General features: G+C 29.2%; 1 long non-coding RNA gene across 1 annotated transcript in view; it reads left to right on the forward strand.

Moving 5' to 3' along the window:
• Positions 1-18,807, forward strand: part of LOC142325412 (uncharacterized) — a 240,284-nt gene extending 221,477 nt beyond the window's left edge. Inside the window, exon 3 of the long non-coding RNA XR_012756536.1 lies at positions 18,712-18,807. This is a non-coding gene — a long non-coding RNA (uncharacterized LOC142325412). The remainder of the gene's footprint in view (positions 1-18,711) is intronic.
• The last annotated feature ends 4,361 nt before the right edge of the window (positions 18,808-23,168 follow it).

Here is a 23,168-nt window from a genome sequence, read left to right on the forward strand (position 1 = left end):
ATTTTCCAGTATTATTCTAATTATTTACTAGTTGTTATACCAAAAGGTTTATATGTTGTTAAGCTATTGAAAAATTTTTCTAACGAATGTTGTTTTAAATTATTCTAATTAGTTTTTTCTTGAAGCCTTTTGATAAAAAAATTATTTATATATAATTAATAAATCTATGGATGAAGAGGGGGGGGGAGAAAAATTAACAATTTTCACTTTAGAAATCGCAAAAATGGTTAAATTTCAAATAATATTTCCCATTCAAATTTATATTACACTTTATAAAAATTTAAAAAAAGTTTATGTACATTCTCAGCAAACTCTGAAATTCTACTACATTCTAAACAAGGAAATTCAAAAGGGATCGCATAATTTTAAAAATCTTAAAAAAGAGTACATATGTATCACTCACAAAAGAGTTATTGAAGATTTCTAACTTTAGTTTGTGTATTTGTGAAGTTATACTTCTTTTGGCGCATTAGGAGAAACTGATAGTGTATTTTTAGCAAGTTACGGAAGTTGCGCGCGCAGATGTAACACACCATGAAGTTTTGTGCAGGCCCAAGTAGATTAGTTTGCACGCTCATGCGTGTAGTGTCTAATTCACTCACTCGTTCGATGCAATTAAATGATTAGCATGTATTGTAAACATAACAGATATTGAATCATAATAAATATATATTTATATACATGGATTTCTGAAGACTGATATTTTAAACTGTGAATATTGTTGTTAATATTCATAAAACTTTATTTATATTGCAGCGCATATTTATTTTTTATCTTTTGTGAGAATTGTGTTATCAAGATTTGAGGTTATATTTATGTAAGTATTATTTTTTATGACACAGAAAATAGCAAACATCAGATAAATTCTTGATTTTTCATAAATAATTTTAAATTTACCAATAACAAAATTTTTTATAAAATACATTGTTATAAAATAAAACTATTTGTATCATATTTTTCATAAGCCGCTGATAATCCTCGTGCCTATTCAGTCGTCATCCGAAGAATTAATGGAACTAGACTAATCGAAATATATTCGATGAACTTAGTTTTATATGACAACGAACACTTCAATACTTTTTAAACCATATAGAATAAATATTATTTAATTCAATTTAAGTGTTATTTATTCAAACTTTTATTCGTAGAATATAATGTCGTCTATCGATCGTTTGACTCAGTTCAAATTTATTTGAATGTGTAAAAAAACTTTTTTTTTATTCACGCCAAAGAAGTACGAGCTTTTTTTATCTACATTAAACAAAATTATTATTAAATTAAACTTTTATGTCTGAATTATGTATTTGTTTAAACATTATGTTATTATTTGTGATATTCATATGTAAAAGAAAATGTGTACTACACTTTAAGATGGAGAAGAAATTTTTACATTAATATAATTTTTTTTTAATGTCAAAGCGTAAGGAACAAATTAATCCGACAAGTTGATCAGAATATTCGTAAATCTAGTTAAAAATACTAGTTATTAATAGTTTTGGATTACGTATAATAATATATACCATAATTATTTATTCATAACATTTATATAGTATCCTTTATTAATTTTTTGAATTGAAAAGATTGTGTTCCACTAAATAATTAAGCAGGAAAATTTTTATATTGAACCATTTTGTTGTAACATTTTTTTTTTTATTAGAAGTACATACATTAAGTATAACATTACTCTTTTCATTTGTGATTTTTTAAAATTCCTAACCAGTACCAAATGAAATGTATAAATAAATATATAATTTTATTTTCGTTAGTCAAGTAAAATTTAAAATATTTAGTTCAGACTAATTTTACTTTTCACAGGTTTAGGAATATTGTGTAAGGTGTTGAACCGCTCATCTTTCAAAGTGTGAATTTCAATTAGTTTTTTTATATCTAGGGGTGTAGGATTATTACATGGCTGATTTTCTGGCAAAAATGGGTTCTACTAGGATACCATTTATTGGTCTCTAACCAGACTCCATAATTAGAACGGCATTAAACTGGAATCTAAATATAAGGAATAGATTTTTGGGGAACCAAAAATTCTCGTTGTAAATTAAAAAAAACTTTTAAATATATTTTTTGATTAAACTAAAAATGTTTTTAACAAACCAATTTTTCACTTGAAATTTTACGTTCAAAAATAAATTGTAAAATTCTGATTTTTTTTCTTTGTTTTATATTTTATGTGATTTTTTGTAGTAGCTTCTTTCTTTGTCACAGATAGTGAATTGGTTGGTCTGCTTCTTCGTCTTGCTTCGGACGTAGAATTACCTAGAAGTATTATTAGAAGGTTATGATGGTACAAAAAGCCTTTTTAAGCTGACGTGTTTAGTAAATAGATTTACTTTTCTTCAAACCTTATTGAGCTAGGGTTTTTTTTATTAGTTTATTCTTGTTTTAAATAATTGGTCTGTTAGAATATTTTAAGGGAATGGAAATTTATATATTTTTGTGCGTACACATAAATGGATTATATGTGCTCAAATTCTGATAGAATTTATGGTATTAATGTCTAAAAATATCTATTTACAAAAAGGGAGCATTATAAAAGCTATAGATTATATAGGTCGCAGCCTGTTTTATAAGTCAGATGTAGCTTTCTGTTTTATGGGTTTGTTTAAATCATGAATTTTTATTACTACTGAATGGAAAATAAATTAAATAAAAATAATAAATTGGAATCGAGAATATGATGACGATGACAATGGATGCTTTTAAGCCACCGCCGCTGCATTGTAGTACGTAGGACGCTTTACGCTTATAGGAATATAGGCTGCTGCTTATGGTGGTGGTATTCACCCGCGTACTCTTCTCCCCGATATTAGTTTCCTTCTGTGATATACGAGGCTAAGGTTTAATTTAGGAATCATGTTTCTCTTCGTACACACCATCTCTACTACCTGCAGAAAACGTTCAACCCTCAACCCTCCCCCCCTAAGCGATTCAGAACCAATAAAAAAAGAGTTGAGGATAAATTGTGTTTGGAAATTGTCTCAAAATCGGCTTTCAGTGAAATATTGGCAGCGCTGTTAACGTTAGGATTGGCTTAGCACAAGCCTTTGCTTTTGCTACTGTGTGTTGAATATAACCTTTCTACTCTCACCAACTAAAAAAAAAAGTATTGTACCAACCGTTTATTGTTATATACGTTTGTTAATGTTGATAATTTATTATCAGACACTAAAGCTTTCTTAGTGTCACGTTTTTTCATTCTATATTTATAACCACATTAATGTTATTATTATTATTATTATTATTGTATCTGTTCATAAATATGTTACTCTCAAATTTATTTTATCCTGCTGAAGGTCTTTACTTAATTTATCAATTCATCAAACTTAAGTATTATTTTGTAATATTAATAAAATAGATTAAAAAAATAGTTTAATAAAATCCGCTTAATAACAACCAAAATAAAAAATAAAGTACTTTTTTCAGTTGATATCTAAATTTCGATTTTCAGAAGTAAATGGGAAATTTAGAATAACTTATTGCATTAATGATTTTATTCTTTATTAAAAACCTTTAATTTAACTTTTTTTATTTTTTATTTTATAAACTATAACGCGTACAAAAACTACTGCTTATACATAAAAGGCTATTTTAAAAATTATGAAAGCAGTAAACCTACATTTTTATAAACATAAGAAAAACAATCTGTATAACGATGCTACCGTGGGAAAGACTTCCAGGGGACTGTGATGTCCCCTGGAAGTGTTTCAGCTACTCTAGGGTGTTGTGCATCGCTAGAATTCTTCATTTCGTTTCGTCTATTTCTTTTATTGGTTCTTTGATTTGCTTTTTTATTTTCTTTAATTATTTTCTGTGTAATAGATAAGACAATTTTTTGGTGTTTTCTTTGCTTTTTAAGTTTTGAACTTTGGACTTAGTTCAATGTTTAGTTTTAGTTCAATGTTCTCACTTTAGTTCAATGTTCTTTTAACTCATCTTCGTATGCACTTATTTATGTTTAATGTATATTCATGTATACTGTATAAAATATGTATACAGAAGCATACATATATCGTCCTTTGAATTAAAATTTACTTACAGAGTCCGGTAAATTGGAACAGATTGTAAATACAGCAAAAATACTGTAAATACTACAGCAAAAAAAAAAAAAATATAAAAAATAAATTTTTTTTATGAAATATGAAACAAAAATATTCGTATAATAAACAGTATTTATTCAAATATTAATTCTTACCACTTACTGTAACTTGTGTAACAATGTTTCAACTAAAATTTAAATAATAATCGACAAAAAATAATAAGGTAAAATATTGAAATAAAACTTACTAAAAGACTAATCCATAAAAAGAGGCTTATTTTGAAATTTATTTAATTTAAAAATTTAACTTTTCTCATGAGTAGCCAAATCAAATTTTACAATAAAACTTTTTTAAAAACTTACTTTAAAACTTTTCAATTATCTTTGCGGCCATCCTAAATATATAATTGCTTTTTCACAATAACATCAGCTGATATTTCTGCTGGTGATATATATTAAAAATTTGATTAAAAAGTATGTGTAGTTTGAATTTCATCTGTATGTTTAGTATATCGTTGTAATAAATATCTTTTTATATATAGTTTATTATAAATTTCATAATATTTACGTATAAGTGTATTAAAAAATAACATTCTACGAGTCGGAGCGTGGAATGTTAGAAGCTTAAAAAAGGTTGGTAGGCTAGAAAATTTAAAAAGGGAAATGGATAGGGTGAATGTGGATATAGTAGGAATTAGTGAGGTTCGGTGGGAAGAGGAAGGCGACTTTTGGTCAGGTGATTTTAGAGTAATTAACTCAGCGTCAAATAATGGGCAGGCAGGAGTAGGTTTCGTGATGAACAAGAAGATAGGGAGGAGAGTGGAGTATTTCAAAACGCATAGCGATAGAATCATTGTAATAAGGATAAAATCAAAACCTAAACCGACAACGATTGTTAACGTTTATATGCCTACAAGCGCCCATGATGATGATGAGGTAGAGTGTGTATACGAAGAGATTGATGAAGCAATTAAACACGTAAAAGGAGATGAAAATTTAATAATAGTTGGAGATTGGAATGCAAGCATTGGAAAAGGCAAGGAAGGAAATATAGTGGGTGAATACGGGCTGGGCAAAAGGAATGAAAGAGGGGACCGACTTATAGAGTTTTGCACAAAGTATAATTTAGTAATTGCCAACACCCAATTTAAAAATCATAATAGAAGAATATACACTTGGAAAAAGCCAGGCGATACTGCAAGGTATCAGATAGATTATATCATGGTTAAGCAAAGATTTAGAAATCAACTCGTTGACTGCAAAACTTACCCTGGAGCAGACATTGATAGCGACCATAATTTGGTGATAATGAAATGTAGATTGGGGTTTAAAAACCTGAAGAAAAGGTGTCAGATGAATCGGTGGAATTTAGAGAAGCTTGAGGAAGAGGAGGTAAAGAAGATTTTTGAGGAGGACATCGCAAGAGGTCTGAGTAAAAAAGATAAGGTAGAAAATGTAGAAGAAGAATGGGAGAATGTTAAAAAGGAAATTCTTAAATCAGCAGAAGCAAACTTAGGCGGAATAAAGAGAACTGGTAGAAAACCTTGGGTTTCAGACGATATATTGCAGCTGATGGATGAACGTAGAAAATATAAGAATGCTAGTGATGAAGAAAGTAAAAGGAACTATCGGCAATTAAGAAATGCTATAAACAGGAAGTGCAAACTGGCAAAAGAAGAGTGGATTAAAGAAAAGTGTTCAGAAGTGGAAAGAGAAATGAACATTGGTAAAATAGACGGAGCATACAGGAAAGTTAAGGAAAATTTTGGGGTACATAAATTAAAATGTAATAATGTGTTAAACAAAGATGGTACACCAATATATAATACGAAAGGTAAAGTCGATAGATGGGTGGAATATATTGAAGAGTTATATGGAGGAAATGAATTAGAAAATGGTGTTATAGAGGAAGAAAAGGAAGTTGAGGAGGATGAAATGGGAGAAACAATACTGAAATCTGAATTTAAGAGAGCATTAAAAGATTTAAATGGCAGAAAGGCTCCTGGAATAGACGGAATACCTGTAGAATTACTGCGCAGTGCAGGTGAGGAAGCGATTGATAGATTATACAAACTGGTGTGTAATATTTATGAAAATGGGGAATTTCCATCAGACTTCAAAAAAAGTGTTATAGTTATGATACCAAAGAAAGCAGGGGCAGATAAATGTGAAGAATACAGAACAATTAGTTTAACTAGTCATGCATCAAAAATCTTAACTAGAATTTTATACAGAAGAATTGAGAGGAGAGTGGAAGAAGTGTTAGGAGAAGACCAATTTGGTTTCAGGAAAAGTATAGGGACAAGGGAAGCAATTTTAGGCCTCAGATTAATAGTAGAAGGAAGATTAAAGAAAAACAAACCAACATACTTGGCGTTTATAGACCTAGAAAAGGCTTTCGATAACGTAGACTGGAATAAAATGTTCAGCATTTTAAAAAAATTAGGGTTCAAATACAGAGATAGAAGAACAATTGCTAACATGTACAGGAACCAAACAGCAACAATAACAATTGAAGAACATAAGAAAGAAGCCCTAATAAGAAAGGGAGTCCGACAAGGATGTTCCCTATCGCCGTTACTTTTTAATCTTTACATGGAACTAGCAGTTAATGATGTTAAAGAACAATTTAGATTCGGAGTAACAGTACAAGGTGAAAAGATAAAGATGCTACGATTTGCTGATGATATAGTAATTCTAGCCGAGAGTAAAAAAGATTTAGAAGAAACAATGAACGGCATAGATGAAGTCCTACGCAAAAACTATTGCATGAAAATAAACAAGAACAAAACAAAAGTAATGAAATGTAGTAGAAATAACAATGATGGACCACTGAATGTGAAAATAGGAGGAGAAAAGATTATGGAGGTAGAAGAATTTTGTTATTTGGGAAGTAAAATTACTAAAGATGGACGAAGCAGGAGCGATATAAAATGCCGAATAGCACAAGCTAAACGAGCCTTCAGTAAGAAATATAATTTGTTTACATCAAAAATGAATTTAAATGTCAGGAAAAGATTTTTGAAAGTGTATGTTTGGAGTGTCGCTTTATATGGAAGTGAAACTTGGACAATCGGAGTATCTGAGAAGAAAAGATTAGAAGCTTTTGAAATGTGGTGCTATAGGAGAATGTTAAAAATCAGATGGGTGGATAAAGTGACAAATGAAGAGGTATTGCGGCAAATAGATGAAGAAAGTAGCATTTGGAAAAATATAGTTAAAAGAAGAAACAGACTTATAGGCCACATACTAAGGCATCCTGGAATAGTCGCTTTAATATTGGAAGGACAGGTAGAAGGGAAAAATTGTGTAGGCAGGCCACGTTTGGAGTATGTAAAACAAATTGTTGGGGATGTAGGATGTAGAGGGTATACTGAAATGAAACGACTAGCACTAGATAGGGAATCTTGGAGAGCTGCATCAAACCAGTCAAATGACTGAAGACAAAAAAAAAAAAAAAAAAGTGTATTAAGTTGTATCCTTTTTTTGTAATATCAAAGTAGTTGTCAGTAAGAGTGGATTTTTAATTTGTTTCTTTGAAATAGTTAAGATATATTGAGTCTACATAGCAGTGGGAGCTTTTAAGTTTTTTTTTTAAAAATTGACTAATGTTAGAACATTATAAAATTTGAACAATTTAGTTTATATATCAGGATAGATGTGTTGATTCAGTGGTTCTGTTTGTAATGTTTCGTTTTGTTTGTTGTTTTATAATGTCTGCAGATTTTTTTTATAATTATGAGCTGTGTTTTCCTAGAGTTGTTTATATTTGTTAATGTTATTTACCTTTTTTTTAGCCTTATTTTTATATATCATTTATAGGAGTGCCTTGTCGTTATATTCATTTGAGTTCGCTAATTAATTCACAATGTTGAGCTCTTCTATGTGATTTTCAGGTGATGTGAATTAAGCTTCTGAATCACAATTTTACAAGCAGATAGTTTGTATGAGGTTGGATGGTTTAAAATGTGAATCTGAATATCTGTTGTTGGTTTTCTGTATATTTTTAAATGCGACTTTGTTGGTTGGTTTTTTGTATGAATAAGGTTAACAGGATTTGTTTCTTGTTCTCATAATCGGCTGTAAAGTTCAGTTTCGGTGTTTTTTATGTATGACACTAATTGTTTACATTGTCTTGTTATAAAAACAAAATAATGGTTGGCTGCTTACAAAATAATGGTGTCTTCAAATTATAAGATCTGATATTGAATCAATTTTATTATAAGACGCATATGATTTTCATAAAAAATATGTTTATTTATTCGTATTGGCAATTATATTTTAAACATAAATTACATTTTAAATTATAGTAGTGACGACCTACTTTTTATTGTAGTAGATAAATTTTATAGCAAGATTCTTGGCCGGGATTTGAACCCGGAACTGTTCAGAATAAAGGATTGACTGCCACTCCGCCACAGAGACGACAGCTGTTCTGTAAAGTTACCGCGGGTCGATTAAAATAAAATAGAAGTTGGATTTCAATTCTTGGTTCAACTGCGTTTTTTCGTAATTAAATTACAAAGCTGTCTTAGGAATGGTTAGTCTAAGTAGGGAAGAACAACTATTGAAATTTGATTAGAAATACAGCAAGTTGTAACTTACAACAAGATTCTGGAATAGAATTCTACGAATGTTAAATACAGATTTACGAATCAAAAGAGAGTATTGAATTATTTATGAAGAGAAAAATAATTTTCAGTCAATTATAGTATGCATCATGAAAGAAATACCTTGGACTTGATTAGTTACATCTTATAAAGAGTTTTCAACCGTAAAACTTATTTTCTCGGTATTATTGAGAGTTTCAATACGGTTTCATACTAATAACTATTTTAAAAGATTCTATTTTAATTTTTTTGTAAAAATTGGACTATTTAATGAACGAATGAATGAATAATAACTTATGAAGAAAAAAATAACTTCTATTTTAACTAGTGTAAAACTGGACAATGACATACGATTACCTCTTATAGTGAATCTACGTAGAATAATAGGCCTGCTAGGCGGAGACAAAGATTGAACACATAAAAAAAGTAAAGATATAGATATTGTTTTAAAAAGATAAGTGTCTTTAAAACCGGAAGCGGCTACGTTATTGTGTTATTTTGGATAAAACAATTACTCCGTTAATACTATTTTGAAAAAAACAATACAAAACCAGAAAAATCTTTAATTAAATTTAATGGCAGTTATTAATTACACGTAAATTAAAACTAAAATTTTCAAGTATAATCATAAGGAAAGCAAAAAGAAACATTACACAACAAATTATATGTTATCGTTTGAACAATTAACCAACAGAACTTCCAGATTAACATTTACATTGTAGCAAAATCATCTTGGTAACAGGATCTTTTGTATGAATTGGGGACACTATTTTCAGTTTTGGGCTTTAATACTGGGTTCGTAAAACGTGCAATTACATTATTATCATCAACCCATACATCGATAGCAATCTGATTTTAATAAAATTTTTAATTAATAAGATTAAAACAATCTTGTAAGTTGAAAAGATTGTGCCTTTGTTTATCCAAACTTATAAAGGTACGGGATGATTGCAAATATAGGTTGGAAATCACCCGAATATTCGACTTCAGTTCATTGCACCTAAATATTCAATAACAGAAAATAGTTTGCTACAATGCGTGCCTAACGTTTGGTTAAAATATTTCTTTACCAAAAAGTGTGGCACTAAATTTTAACCCAAAATAAAACATCCACTCTCTTTTTTATGTATGACAGTAGTTAATATTGCATCAATATTAGAAAGGGACCTCGTGTTTTAGATTTTAATATCGGTGGATTTTACGAGGGAAATTTCTCTCCTTTTTTCCATTTCATTGTTCTAGATCTCAGAAAGATAGTAGCCATCATTCTGAAGCAGAAAATTTTATAAAAAATCGTTATATATTTACCTAATAATTTTGCAAGGAATGATATTGCAAAATTTTACAAAAATCAAAAAAATGCTTTTTGCCATAATTACATTACACAAACAAAATTACAAAATGTGTTAAATCAGGTTTTTTTTTTTGCTTGGTCCAAAAGATGCCTTCAAAAACAAGACAATAATGTTGACAGTTTTTTTTTTAATTTGGAATTAGTGTAAAAGAGAAACTGATTGTAGTCAAAGGTTAAAGCCATCTCATTTGCATCATGTGATCAATTGTTACGCCAATGATTTTTTTTAATATTGAATCACTTCCATTCCTAATAATTTTGTATGAAAATATTAACCTAAATTTTTTTGTTTTTATTTAAATTCCCATTAATTAGTTTTTTATTTTAATGTTCCATTTTAATAAGTTATTCAACGTCGCTTTGATCGTAAGAAACACTCCAATTAGTAACGGTATTATCGCTTTATAATCTAAACGTACGGTAGTTTCTTGTACAAGTGAGATATTATTCCGATAAATTGTTAGTTTAAATAAATAGAAGTAGATATGAGCTCGCCTATTAACTGATGAAAATTGACAGATTAATTTTTGAGACATAACTTTTTTAATATTTTGTGTTATATATTATTTAATAGGACTAACAAACAGTGATTTATTTTGTAAAGATAACTATTTTAACTGATAAGGTGAGGAAATTTTTATTTTTCGTTACTATTGCTGTATGGTTTATTTACGATTTCATTTGGCGACATATAGTGGAAATTCATTCTTATCTTTGACAAAAATTTAAAAAAAAAACAATAATAATTCACTTCTGCCTAAAGCTTCTATTATATTGTAGCTATCAAGATGATCATTTTGGACCGCAAGAAGTGTAAAGATGACCTAAACTCGTCGTCGCAAAGCGGGTTCTGGAACAAAGCCCAGTTTTACAACTGGGAAGAACACCAAATCCTTTGTTCGATTATTCCGACCTTCCCTTCTTTATCCCTTTCTTCTTTATTCGGAACACCAATTTAACAAATGAAAAATGCATTGTTACATTTAAAAACGGTTCTTTTGGAAACTTTCCTGTGTAGTACTTAATTTATTCCGCGGCTTCATAACGAATATAAATCCTCATTACTTTGTTTTATGGGACAAATAATATTATAATTTACCGAATAAATCCCTGATTGTTAATATTTTCCTGGATTCAGATTATATGTTTAAGTAAATTCCTAAATTCCTGTTATTATTAATGTTTCTTTTCTGGATATGCATTAAAAATCTTGGATCGTTGATAAGTTTTTTGATCGTTGTTTAAAATATATGAATACGTTAATAATGGAAATTGTAACACAATAATGCAAATATAGTTTTTTCAGCGATTTCGGCAATACTAATATAATATTAAATAGTTTAACAAAAGTAAAAATATTAGTAGTTTATTATTATTATTATTATTATTATAAATAATAATAATAATAATAATAATAATAATAACTAGTAGGCTGACCGCAATTGTATGCCCTTGAATTTTCGGAAGACCAAACATTTGACTTTGTCTCGTAAGACGTCGAGCTCTGTTTTCAGCTATAGGATTGGTACGCACGCTATTGTCGCTGAGACATTGGTTGAGGAACTCGGGATTTTATTTGACACGGAGTTGTATTTTCACGAATATGTTGCTCGGATTGTCAATAAAGCACGCCGGGACCTTGGTCTTGTCCTTTGGATTTGTGGACGGTTTAGCAATATTTCCACTTGTAACCTGCTGTACAAATCTTTGGTGAGGAGTCGCTTGGAGTACTCGACCGTGGTGTGGAATAGTAGTACACGACGTTTTGCCTCTGATCTGGTTGAGGGTGTTTAGAATAGGTTCTTGAACTGGATGCGTTTTAAGTTTGGAGATTGTTTTGTTGGTACTAGTAGAGAGGATATGTTGAGGCAATTAGGTCTTTCCAGGTTATCTGATAGAAAAACGTACTTTGACTTGGTTTTCTTTTATAAAGCTCTGCACAACAAACTTCCGACGCGTTACCATGTTGTCTTGCGGAACCAGGCCAGGTCAGTGAGGTCTTTTAGGCAATTTGTGACGCCGGTTGGTTCCACCGTGTCACCGATTGTGCGGTGTACCAGTGTTGCAGTGGAGTTCCAGGATAAGCTAAGCTTTTGGGAAGATGAGGCAACCTTCATTAAAAATTTGAGAGGGTTACGTGGCGATAGATCATTGTCCTTGGTGTAATGCTGACTTTCATGATTTTAAAATTATGGTTGTTTTTTTTAAGGATTATTGCTTATAACTTGTTTTATTTGGAATGTATTAGTAATATTGTGTTTTTGTTTTTGTATGTTTTCATCTATGTGTTTTTATTATCACTCCGTAGCTACCGTTTTTAAAGTTCTAATTGTTTTTTGTATTTGACTGTATAATTGTTATTATTATTATTATTATTATTGTGTTTTGAATATTGTATTTTTAATTTATATGTGAGTTGTTGACTTGTGGCTGTTCTTTTGTGACTTTATGTGATAGTGTGCAGCATGCAAAGGTTTTGTAACTGTTCTGTTGCACAAACAAAGCAAATAAAATAAAAATAAAAATAAATTATTGCAATATAGCAAAGGTAATTTATACATCCAACATAGCACACAGAATTTATTTGAAATACAAAATCCTAGAATATTCAATAAAAAAACTGAGACCTAAATATTAATATAAACTAGAAAAAAGGCAGTCCTATGGCCCGTAGCGAAAATGTTACTTGGTTTATGTTTCATTACACATGATTTTGTTAAATTTTTTTACCAACTGTAACTAAATACTGTTCATGAATTTAGCGTACAAACAACAAAAACTTTTACATCGAAAATTTTCAAAATCATGAACATATTTAGATATTTCTTGAGTTGTCATTTTAAACACAGCTCTAACCCTAATGTTTTCCTTTTTTATCCCCAAAACACAAATATAATTTTAGATAAATAGTCCGTATAAAGAAGAATAAATCGTTCAAACGAATGAATCGTTCGTGCGGTACGCGCATCTGCCCGACGCACTGTGTGGTCCAACGTGCGCCAATAGCAGATAAAATTAAAATGTAAGCATATACATCAAACAAACAAACAAATTCACGCACCATCCTTTTACTTCCTTGTATGAAGTAAAGAAAGTATTGAAATCGCAAAAAATTTCGGTTTTCATATTTAAACGGATATATATTTTGATCATCCCTGAATCCATTCTGACTAATTTCGGCGTGACATCTGTACATACGTATTACGCAGTCTTGCATAACTCAAAAATGATTAGCCATAGGATGTTGAAATTTTTGATTAAGGACTGTTGTAACTTCTAGTTGTGCACCCCATTTTGGATTGCAATCGACTGAACCAAAAGTTTCCAAAAAAGCCAAAAATCCAAAAAAATGGATTTTGGACTTGTTCTTAACTGCAGTAATAAGCCATTATTGACAGCTTTTCAACTATATATCAAACTGGTACTTATTTTCATTTGTTCCAGAGTTAGCCAAATAAAATTTTAATTTATGAAATATTTGGATCTTACAAGGGAAGATACATCGGTTCGAATCAGATTTCATCTTCTTTTTTTTAACTTTTTTTTTATTTATTTAAAAATTTTATTTTTTTTAGTTTAAATATATTGATTTATTAATAATTATTATTAACCCGTGATTGTAAAAAAAATACAATAACAAATAATTCAATAACAATAAAAACAAATGAAAATATCAGAAGTCATTTGTGAAATAAAATTTTATGTACTTTAAAATTGTGTATACGTGATTCAATAGGCAGTATTACATATGTGTAAAAGAGTTGGTGAAACATCTAATTATTTAATATTAATTGAAAATTATGATTTGAATCGTACTGTCTTTTTTAATTTTCTAATTTAATTTCTCTTTAATTTTATTTAATTATTCTGGAATTTCTGCTTAATTTTATCTACATTAAAGTTAATTACAAAGTGACTGAAAAATAGACCCTCACAAGAGCAGTATATACCCTGAGGCATTCATTCCCGATCTTTAATAAATTGCAAAATATTCTTATCTTTTAGTTCATTACTTCTCTGTTATTGTCGGACAGTGTTCTCCGTAAGTCGTAGTTGATCATCATTTCTTTTATTTTTTTTGTTGCCAATCATTTAATTGCTCTTTGGTTTGATATAATTCTTCTAATCTTAATTTTTGTACACGTTCTCTGGTTTCAGCAATTGTGTAACTGTCCACTAATTGTAGGATCTTATCTCACTTTCAAATGAAATGCAGCAAAAAATATGTATATGTAATCCAATAGGCGTACAAGGAAGTCATGTGGTGTATACATCTGATTTTTTTATGGGAAAGTTTGTTATGAATACTTTGGTCTTGCCCTGATTTTTGATTCTGGTAAAATTTAGAGTTCCTTTTTCATGGTATTTACTGTAATCTGAGGACCAGTTCTTAAGTATTATTGTATAAAGAAATCAAGTTAAAATTTAAAAAAATATATATATTATAGAAAAATATATTTTCCTTTAATTATTGCTCCGCTTACTTTTTTAATTAAAATATACTCGTTTGAAAGGAAAGAGAGATTTTCTGAGAAAAGTTGTTGAAAATGTTTGCTAAAAAGAAACTCTGAATTTGTAAATGAATTTACTTTTTATTTGAATGGTTTGTTATATCTTTTTTTCTGTACTTACTTTTTTAAATTAAACTTATTATTGGCAGAAATCGATTTTTCGTTAAGAGGATTGGTGTACTGATAAATATTTCAAGTGTAAACAAAGAAGAAAATTATTTTCTTTCCAATTACGTAAAATTTCTGTAACTGGTTAAGATGAGTTCAACCTTAGATTTCTTTAAAAAAAAAAAAAACAGTGCTTTACCTTACAATCGTATCGTCCTTAAGATTAGAATGAAGTCCATTTCGGAGAAATGGATACATGTCAAGATAATAGACTTTACTGATAATGGATATAAATTCTCGTAATGAGTTTTTGGTTCAGTTTGTAAGGAACGTCAACATAATATGAAAGTAAATTTCATTTTTCGGAATTTACTAACAAAAGTTAATTACCATTCGCTACGAAAAATATATCGCTTGCTTACCTACGAAGTGTGTGAAAAAATTTTGTATAAATCCTTTGTATCTCAAGAACAGTTTTACCAAATTGTGAAAAATGCAATATCAAATCAAAATTCGGTGTATTTCTTAAATTTCATTTACTAGAATCATATCTATTTTAAGCATCATTTAGTTTGTAACTCTAGATAATATTACCCGAAAAATGACTGTAAAACACGACACACTCTCAGTTTGAGTATATTGCTCTCTCAATAATTCAGTTAATAAGTTTAACCCTACGACTCTTATCAGATTTCAATAAATTCAGTGATTACTAAATTATTTCAGATTCCTGATTTGTAAGTGAACATTGGTACAAACATACGGACATTTTGATTTATATATAAATATATTATTGTGCTTTTCTAAATTTAACTATACGTTAAGAGCATATATTTATTGATGTAATATTTAATTTCTATAGAGTTGTAATTCTTCTTAGCTGTTGCAATATAACACTTGTAAGTGCGTAATTATGTATAATAACTGCGTGTTATGATTCTAAAAGAAAGAAAATAATGCTGTAGATTATCTTTATTATCATTATACATTATATTGTAATAGTTTTTATGTATTTTTATGTGTATACAGAATAAATTTCACAGGAAAAATGTGAAAATTTTATTGCTGTATATGCAATAACTAAGTTTGTAATTATTATGTTTTGTGCAAAAGTAGGTATACATTTGTAGAGTTCTAGAGTTTTCTTTATTAGTAGTTCTAATGCTTTATACATAATGTGTTATTTATTATGAAACAAAACAGTACCTTTAGGAGGACACGATCAGAATTACAATTACAATTAAGTACAGTTTGTGTGTTCAAATTGCCGGCCTTCAGCATTTACATATTCCTGCAGTCTAGTTTCTACATTCAAGCACTTTTGCACAGAGGTTTTTATCATTACTAACTTCTTGGCATTTGTCTTTTGCGTAATAAACGCAGTTATGCCTATTAATTGCGCCTGAAAATTTAAAATTCGCTTCATCGGACCAAGACACTTTGTGATTGATGCCATCCTGTTGTCTTTCTTCATTCAAAATTACCTCGCAGAATTGTAATCGTCGATCTGGATCATCTTCTAATAATCCAGTAATGTTAGCCGATATATTCTTAATGAATTAATCTTAGCCGATATATTTTCAAACCTAAACGTTGCATTAAACGCCCAAAGATCTTCGAGGAATAAGTAACTCAAGAGAAGTTCTCCTCTGATTTTTTTGGGTTTTGAATAAATGCCTGCGCAACAAATATGTCATTGTTTTGGGTAGTAACAATGACCGGTTGACCACTCTTTGGCACATTACAGAGCCAGTTACATCAAACTTATTGCGCAATCTATAAATTGTTAGTCTACTTGGTGGAGGGGTATCAAATTGTGTAACCATTTTCGTCGAACCATTTCAGCATTCTCAGTCTTCCAGTATTGTTTGACTATCCACTTCCGTTGGTCGATGATTAAATTACGATCCATGATTATCTGAAAAATTATCCATCCGGAAGTGTTATTCATCCGGAAAAGTTATTAATAAAAGTTATTAAGTGTTAAAAGTTATTCATCCGGTGGGTGTTGCTTATACTTTGCCAATATAAAGGTGATGTGGCAAAAAACCTTTCGTTTTCTTTAAGAACAACCTGAAATATCGATATGATAAACGAAGAGGGTAAATTTCGTTCGTTTGTGTGTGAATATGAGTTTATTGTTAAGGTCCTATAATTAATAAATGTGGTTTGTTGGACCGAAATTCGGAAAATACGGACTAATATATATATATATATATATATATATATATAAACAGGGTTTAAATTGATTTGATTCTAGAGCTTAAATAAGGAAAAACTTTCGTACAATCATATGTCCGAAAAGGCTTTGTTAATTGAGTTACGGCTAGCAAAATATTTCGCCCGGATTTCAATTTCCCAGGTGAAATAAGATCATATTGAAATTTTTAAGGCGTTATATAAGGGGTGAACTTGATGGTTTTTTTTATGTTTTTTGACCTGAAGAAATCGAATAAAATAGGTCCCAGAACTGTAATTCTCGTAGTTTTCATGATATCCAACGTAAAAAAAATTCAGTTACGAAAATCACGTTTTTTTAGGTCTAAAGTACAATAACTTATAGAAGAATAAATTTTATTATTTTATTATTTGATAATAAAATTTATTCTTTTTTGATGTAATTAACTTTAAAAAACAAAAAAGTCAACTTTTATTATTAAAAAGAGAACTTATCAGAAAAATGGTATGAATTTGTAAAAATTAAAAAAAACTGTTTTTAATATAATAAATTTAGATCTGTGGAAAATTTTTAACAAGGCTATCAAAAGGATGAGAAAGTATACGGAGTTTATACTTAACCGTGCAGCTGGAGTTTAAACAAATTTTACTCATATGAGCTCCTTTAAAACGATAAAGATTCTTTCTTAAGGAAATGTTTTAAAATATACCCCTATAATTATAAAATAATAGTTTTAGTAAAAAATTTTAACTTTGCCAAAATTTCATTATTATTTTTCCTGAAGTTGTAGAAAGAGGTTTTAAACATTATGTTTCATTATATTTATGTGTATATTGACTTCTATTAAACATTTAATGAACTTAAAATCTTCAAACAAAATTTAAAAATGATTCAAAATATGTAGGGTAAGATTAAAATATTTTTCGGTAAATGAACATTAAATTAGCTGGTGAAGATAAGAAAGATCGTTGTTAATTTCCTTTTTGTATAAGATTAAAGAATATTAACTAGTTTAAATATGTTTTAAATAGAGCCGGCTTTTTGTTTTTATTGTCATTTTGATGGCCCTGATACTAAATTTTTCATAATAACCTAACTTTATACAAGTATTTAAATTTAGTTTACTTCACGGCTCAACGCAATAACATTATCTATAATAATGAAATTTAGTCTAGTAATTCGTGTATGAGATTGATTTCAGTAATATTTTATAAAAATCTGATAATGATCTGGAAGGATATAAAAAGGGTTGGTTGTTATTGAGGATAATACATACTCATGAGTATGTATTAGCTTTTCAGAAATTAATAGCGTTGCAGATACTGGTAGTTAATAATTTGTATGATCAATTATCTAAAAATCAATTATAACATTTTTGTAATTATTTTTTTGTTTTGACTAATTTAATTGAAAAGATTTTATTATAGTTTTCTTAGTGTAGCGTACCGGATTGAGAATAGTTTTCGCGTATCATGAAGAGGTTGGGAAACATTTACAGTTCTATTACAGAAATTTTATGTCGAAGGAATCAATTTTCATTTGAGGTAAGAACATTTTTCAACATATTACTTTAGTACTTCAATGAATTTAGTGCAGACTTATAAAATTCTATTCGTTTAACAAACCAATTAATTAAAATTTCGTTTTCCTTTTATTTAATAAAATAAGAGAACACTAAAATAAGAAATTAGACTTGTAAGATTAGCTTGTAAGAATAAAAATAATTTTTAATTTTATCATTGGGATAGGTTAATTTTAAATCTGAATGTAACTGCCATGAAATCGATTTAACTTACAGCCAGAGTTTCTAACCTTTCTCGAATAAGTTTTCGAATGATTTAAAAGGTAAATAAGCTCATAAACATACCAGATGGGATTTAAACTAAATCTTTTTGTTTTAGATAATGCTCAAGTCACATGATTCGTCTCTTAATACTGATTATGAAATTACTTGATAAGAGTATCTTTACATTGGAAATCATACCCAGAACTCTCGATGTACAGGTCAGTGAACTAATTACTACGCCAGGTAGCTGGCTATTTTTTACGTAATTATAATAAAAACAAAGTATATTAGCTATATTATAAAATCTTTTTTAGTAATAAGATAAAAACAAAAATCCTTGTGAAGGCAATAATTCAGATCCATTTTCTATTAATTCTTCAGTCTTGTATGGAAGGTTATTGTGAGAAAATAACAACATTTAAACAATAATCGTTTAAAATATTCATTTAAAATAGTAGTTAAACGGTGTAAAATTAACCATCTAGAATTCTATCCACAATCTTTTCTTGTATCTGACAAATTCTTTGGATAAAACTTCACAAAATATTAGCTAGAAGAAGTTCTTTAAATGCCTTTTATAACGAACGTTACAGATATAATTAGCTTAAAAATCCTTCTTGTTTGATCCATTTTTAGAAAATTTAAGATACAAGTTACGAGTATCTTGTTACAAAATAAATAAATTATATTTTTTTAAGGAAATGTAGCAAGAAAACTGTAGAAGTATACAAACATTAACCAGTATCATTTGTTTTATTTTAAACGAATTTATTTAAGTAAAAAATTAACACGCTCGACGCTACAGGACATCGAGGAACCTCGTGTTACTGAATTGTGGAGAGAAATCTCGGATAAATCCATGCTGTCTGTCCGGCAGTGAAAAACAAACAGTATACAGGCACCATTTAAATACAAACAAGTTGTTCATGAATTTAGATTTAGTTTTTATCAAATGGTGAAATAACAAACCGTCATTGGCGGTTGTCCTAACGTCATTGATCGTAGTCATAGAAACAAGCTACAAGCCACACTCTTTCAAGTATACTATTAACGAATCAATAGATTAATAAAGTATTCGTGTATTCCTTCATTATCTTCAATATCCGCTCTTGTTTGAAAAAGCAGCTAAATGACTTAATACAAGTTTAACTGTTTAATCGGCAAAATACGGTTCAGACAATCCTTTCTATCACTGTATTTCACTATTAACATACATAGGAAACTAAGAAATATAAGGGAAATATAAGGAATTTAATAAATATAAGGGACCAAGGTAACGAATTTCTTCCAATTAACAAGAAAGAAAGAAAAAAGTAATAATAAAAAAAAGAATCCAGAAGGAACTAAAAAGGATTCTTTTCTTAGAATATCGGGTCCGTTAAACAATTTTTCATTGTAATGCAGACAACGGTTCCTCCAAAAGCTACTGCTTGACCAGGGCTCAACAGGGTTACCGGAGCGAGAAAAGAATTTGTAGAAAAACGTAAGGTCATGCCCAATGAAAATTATTACGCTTCATTTTATAAAGGGACGGGCCGGGTACTGGTTCTGCAGGCCAGGGGATACAAATACTGCCAGGAACTATCGGAGAGAATCAGTAGCTCAGAAAGGCCGTGTTCGGCGCATTCGTGATAACAGCGATATCAGTAAGTGTGTGGCAACTACGAATGATGAGTACGTCACAAGGATTTCAATATGGACAGCGGGTGAATACAAGAAGTTGTTCGGTGAGTTATTAGTAAACAGTAGTTAAAGTAACAGTATTATATTAATTCATAAAGTGTAGGGTAATTCTATTGTAAACAGTAAAAGTAAGAAGCTAAGCAGTAAACAGTAAAAGAGCTTTATATATTCGACTTACCTTACACTATTTTGTTCAAAATTAAATTTTCTACAAGTTTTATTTAAAAGATTTATCTATTTAGTACCCATTTAACAAAGTTATTGTGCATCAAATTTAAAAACAGAGTTTTTACCCCAGATTTGCTAAAAAGCGAATGTTGATACGGTTATAGGACTTATTTTATTCGATTTTTCAGGTCAAAAACATAAGAAATTACTAATTCTGCCACTTATTTAACGTTCTAAAAATGTCGTTACGTCCTTATTTCACCGGATAACTGACATTCGAGCGAAATCTTTCACTGGCCGTATCTCGCAAACGAAGCACGTTAAGACATATGTTTATATATACTTTTTCCAGTATGTTTACGAGTATAATAGGTTATGAAAGTCCCGGGAGAACTTCGTAATACACTCTGTATGTCTCAGAGTAATAAATTTTATTTTTAAGAAATCTTTAGTTTTGTTAGTCTCTCAATATCCTGGTTGAACCGTGAATACGAGACAATCAATGCAGTAAAGTTCAGTTTGAACACCCTACTGATATTCTGCGCGCGCGTGGACACACACACACACAAAAACATAACATAACGGATCACAACATATCAAAAACGTATACAGCATATCAAAAATATTTACACCCTCTACACACACCCAAACGTGTGTATGTGTGTGTGTGTGTAAATGTTTTTGATTTCTATTAAATTAATTTTTATTATAATTATATTTTATTTAAAAAATATTAGAATACTATTGATTTTAACAATGATTCTAATTTTTCGTACATGTATGCTACAGTTTATTGTAAGCTTATAGCCATAATAGTTGCTATTTACAGTACTTTAGGCACACTGCCCATTCTCTAAATTAGTTAGGTATGGTCTGGTTACTATATTGGCTTACTACTGTTACTGAGGGTATCACTTTATATACAAATATAACATTTTATCCTGTAATTAATTATCTGGACATGTTTTGATAAAATTTATTTAGACTATTTGGGGATTTTTTTTTAATGAACTTATAATTTAAATTATATCTACTTAGAAGATTTGAAAAGTGTCAAGTATTTTTTGAACTAGTTGCCTAATAGAAATGTTTGGTGATATTGTTTTGTATTTTTTTGGAGTCGTCATTGTTTTATTAATTTTACTGTTGTCTGTGTTTTTTTTTTTTAATTTAATAAAACGTAGTAAAATTAACTGTATTGGTTCATAAGTGTTTGATTTAAAATTTGTATTATTTCTATTAGCACTGTCGGATGTAATTTAACATTCGAAATACGAATTTACTCATTTTGTAAATTGTGTAAGCTGTTCTTGAACAAACCTTTATTTATTAAAATTTTTATGCATTTAAAACATTTCTTTTTTCGTTGTAATTAAAAAAATAAATCCACTACTCAGTGGAGGAATTTTTGCAGGAAAAAACACAGTAATTTTATAAATTAAAAAACTAGCCCCTAGCCTTTGTTATCCTTGAAGTGACAGAACACAAGTCTCAAGACTCAAATAAAGTATTTCATCAGTGTCAACTAAATGATCGTTTATATTTCTTTCTTTAAAAAAGTATATTTTTTATATAATTCTCTATAGAATGTTGATAACAGTACTTCATTCTGAAAGCTAATTTATATTTTTCGTTGTGAAAAGCACGAAAACGATTTTAAAATTTTGTTTCACTTTTTACGTGACATCAGGATTATCGAGTCTTCACTTATTTCACACAAGAAAAAATACAACAGTTGAGTTTTTATTAATACAATAAATAAAATCTCGCCGATCTCCGTGGCGAAGTGGTAACGTCTCGGCCTTTTCTGGAAGTTTTGGGTTCGAATCCTGGTCAGCGTGGTATTTTTCATACGATACAAATTTCCATTTCCATATTCCAGGTACAAACTTTCCAGCTCATGTCTTTCCATCAAGCCAAAAAATTTTCCAAACGATTCCAGTAAAACTAATAAAATTATGAAAATAATTTTTTCTTTGGTTGTTTATAATAAATATCTATGGTAATTGATACAAATATTTCGTTCTAAAATTTTGATTCTTGAAAAATCATAAAAATCTAAAAAAAAATGTTAAAATCGTGATAATTTATAAGAGAGCTAAGTAATTTAAGTTCACATTGAAAATTTGTTCAGTTACAATAAACAACTCGAATTTTGAAAAATAAAAACCGTAAATTATGACTCATATTCCACGACCTTTCTACCAACTATCCTTCAGACGGGAATCAAAATGATTAGAATCTACAAAATTTTCACCGGTCAAAATACGGAATTCCCCTGAAATAAAAAATCACTGAGTAGTTTTTACAAACAAGAGGGAATTCAGTATATTCTCTCTAACCGTTAGTTTCACCATTCAGAGGGAATATATACTTATGACCAGATAGAATACATCAAATCTAGACCGCTCAAAATGCAGTGTTCTTTTGATAAATCACAGTAATCTTTTTGAAAAATTAGAGTAGACCGTATCAACGGATCAAAATACACCATAGTTAAGCACATGACAAATTAGAAAACACCAAATTTTTACCAATTGCTCTTCGTACTTATAATGGTCAACAATAAATTTTTGGTATCATAAATCTTCAATATTTTTAATATTTTATACGTGGTACAAGTATATTCAGTAAACACATCGCTTATTCTTTTATATAGTACGAAATTAATTTAAATAATGAAATTCTTTAACCTAAATACATAATGTTAACTTGTTTATT

Source organism: Lycorma delicatula, chromosome 5, assembly GCF_047948215.1.
Source record: "Lycorma delicatula isolate Av1 chromosome 5, ASM4794821v1, whole genome shotgun sequence".
In the NCBI taxonomy this organism is placed as follows: Eukaryota; Metazoa; Arthropoda; class Insecta; order Hemiptera; family Fulgoridae; genus Lycorma; species Lycorma delicatula.